The sequence below is a fragment of the Neovison vison genome, chromosome 11 (assembly GCF_020171115.1).
Source record: "Neovison vison isolate M4711 chromosome 11, ASM_NN_V1, whole genome shotgun sequence".
In the NCBI taxonomy this organism is placed as follows: domain Eukaryota; kingdom Metazoa; phylum Chordata; class Mammalia; order Carnivora; family Mustelidae; genus Neogale; species Neogale vison.
This window is the reverse complement of record NC_058101.1, coordinates 127,022,096-127,025,411: the sequence shown is the minus strand read 5'-3', so window position 1 is coordinate 127,025,411 and position 3,316 is coordinate 127,022,096. Positions and strand designations below refer to the sequence as shown.

At 37.9% G+C, this 3,316-nt stretch overlaps 1 pseudogene; it reads right to left on the bottom strand.

Moving 5' to 3' along the window:
• Positions 1 to 2,695: 2,695 nt before the first annotated feature.
• LOC122890592 lies at positions 2,696 to 2,825 on the bottom strand (annotated as a pseudogene).
• Between the last annotated feature and the right edge of the window lie 491 nt (positions 2,826 to 3,316).

Sequence of the window (3,316 nt, the reverse complement as noted above, 5' to 3'; positions counted from 1 at the left end):
TCATTATTTCAGTAATTTCCCCTTGTACAAAGATGTTTATTCTAACCAATGCTTAACACAAAGTGGAGGTCCTGGCCAGGTGTGGCAGATGAGGAAAATAAGAGTAGGTCTACAAAGGAAGGAGGCAGTGGTACAGAAAGGGAAGCCCTCGCAGAATCATTGAACTTTCTATGGATTAGTCATTTCTTTCTTCTTTTCTATACCTTGAGCTGTGGATATAAGGCAATGTAGACTATGGGGCAGGTAAGCATAATGGTGGGTGTCTGTATCTTTTTACTTCTTTCTCTTCTTGGTATTCATCTTGAATAGTCTGCTGAAAACTTCAGTTTTCTTCAGTTTGGAGTGGGATGTGGCTGGTTACTCATTTTCTTCCCCCTCCCTAGAGTGACCTAATTTAGTAACAAAATAAAAACATAACAACAAAATTTGACTGAGAAAGATTTAGACAGATCATAGTATTTTTTTTTCTTTTTTTTACTTATGCAAAGCTCTTCTTGGAGACTGAACAGGGTGAAAATAAAGTGCCATTTTTTTTTCTTAATATGATTTACATCTTTCAAGCAATCTCTTAAATAAGGCATGTAAAGGTCTTGGAGAGCAATGGCTAATTCTGAATAGGAAGATAAATGAACTAAAAATTATTTTCACAATCCGATCAAAATTTTAGAAAGCAAATTCTGGAGTATATCGTTGTGTCACCATGTTCAGTTAGAGTTAGCATTTTAGGAGATTGTAATGAAAAGTTCAGTTATATTATTTGAGGTTTTAAAAAATGAAGTTACCCTGAATCAGCTCTGAGTATAGATAATAATCTTATTTTTCTTGTAAACAGTCTACTCATCTGTCTCTTACTTTGGAATTAGTCCTTGTTTTTGTCTGTGTGTTTTAATTTCACTGAATGTAACAGAAGATACTATTAATGAATAAGTGTTCACACAATTTCTTCTTTTTTCAAACTATCAAAGAAAATACTATAATTGCCAACTCTGTTTTGTTCCTGTTAAAGAGTTTAATGGGTTGTCAGATCCCATGATAATGCTAGATATCAAATCTCAAATCCCAGGAACTTAATGTAATAACAATTTATTTACCCCATGATACAGGGTCAGAGATTTTGTTAGGGCTTGGAGGGGCTATTTCTGATCTTGAATGGATTTAGGTACAAGTCTGATGTGGTCTGGCCACCAGCCTGGACAACAGCAATATCTAGACCAAGTATTTCTCATCCTCCAGCAGGCTAGCCTGGACACAGCCTCTTGGGGGTGTCCAAGAAAAAGAATAAGAGCATATTCAGTTGGTCAAATGCTTCATCAAGCCACTGTGTCCCACTTTCCAAAAATTTCAGTGGCCAGAACAAATCATGTGGCCAAGACCTGTGTTAAGGTAGTGGGAGCTTTAGAGCTTCATGCCAAAGAGGATAAATGCAGAGAGGATGAAGTATTGGGGTCATTAATGCAACCAATTGATCACAACAAGGAATAGTAATGTATTATAGGGAAAGGAGCAATTAATATTAATTAATTAATTAAATAATCAATTATCATGACTGCCCAAGTGATATGATTATAATTAATGACAGAGTGGGAAAGAGGAGGAAAGAAGACCTCAAGGACTGGGAGTAGAGGAAGATTATTTTTCCCCTTTGGATGGGATGGGAGCATGGTTTAAGAAAGAAACCTATGAGAAAAGTGGAGTGGAAACAAAGGGCACTTTAATGGGTGTTTCTAAAGAGTATTTATTTCAGTCACTTTAATGTCATCTAAGAGGTCAAAGAATGAGACTCCTCTTTGATCACTTTTGGCTCTTGAGTTGTAATTTGTTTGTGTCAGCTCTGTGGCTGAACTGCATTGATCTCTACATTCCTAAGTGTTTACTGCAGACACTCTAGCTTGCATGCTTAGTCCAGCTTCCCTCTTACTCCTTTTTCAATGCATATGTTAACTGGGTCTCAAAGGGCAGTGTCCTCTGGGGAAATTGTCCGAAATGCGCTGGTTGGTCAGCATTGCCCTGCAGCTCCAAGCCCATCCCTCAATTCCATCTCTTCTTTGCTTTCTGATGCTGGGGCTGGGATTCTGCAAACCGCAGTTTATCTTGACTAGAGGAATCCTGGGCAGGTCCTGGCAATAGAGGGCACTAGCAGGAGTCTGGAGGAGACTCCTTCCTGGACTGTTCACTCCCATAATGGCCGTTCATTGCAGCATTTGGGTCGAGGACTTGTTGGTACCAGTTTTTTTCCGCATTCCGAGAATAAGTTTTATCATGCCAGCCCAGAGCTGTCAGTGCCAGCTGACTGATGCTCCCTCCGCAGAGGTCTGATTCTCAGCTGTGTGGGATGCTATTCCTCTGAGCTCTTGAGGCAGTAGGAGCCTTAGTAAAATTTTTGTTTTTGGCTTCGCACTAGTGTATGACCTAAAGCAAATTAACCTCAAGGAGTCTTAGTTGAAGAGATTCTAAGGTTATGGTCACTTCTAGTTTGGTTCTAACACTTTCTTTTTCAATGCAAGTCACTCCCTTTCCACACACACAAACACACACACAATTTAAGGAAAAGTGAAAGGATTCCATGTGTTTAACTTGAAAGCCATTTCTTTTGTGTAAATTATTCTATACAACCAATCTAATAGAACTCCTAGATTCACTGACTTATCAGGTGGCTAGTAAGAGGATTTCTCTGATAGAAGTTAAATATTAAAATGGAAGGTGACCAATCAAAGGGGAACTAAAAGCTTTGTTTGAAATAATAGAGCTTGCCTGTGTGAGACTACACTGGAAATAGGACAACACTTGTACTACACTTGATCTTAGCCAAAAGGCCGAGAAGCGATAGGACAACACTTGTAATAGAAGATGCATTTTGATGAATATGAAAGTAATTTGCTCCTTAAAATTTCAAGTGAGCCTTTTATTTTCTGATTCAAAAAGTGTCTTAGAGTTTAATTTTAACTTCGTTAACTTTTTAGTGTGACTCTCTCGTTAACAGTGAATCTTCTGGTCTTCTTGTTTGTATAATCCTCAGAGAGCAGGTGCTTGTAATCACAAGTATCTACAGTAATATATCCTGGTCTTCTATGATCCTGATTTAAGTAACTACTTTTGAATTTTGGTATTTAAATTCAAACAGTAGTAATTTTCCTAGTGCTTATTTGTCCCCTCTTTCCCTAGCTATTAATTTACATTTCTAGGGAACAAAAAAGTGTATGGAAATGGAATAGGAAAATGCAGAATTGCTGGCCTTTGTAGAATGGCAAAAAGAATGTGACTTTGCTTTTCTTTTGACTTATTAATTCTTATGTGCTGTCCATGTGCCTGGAGACCT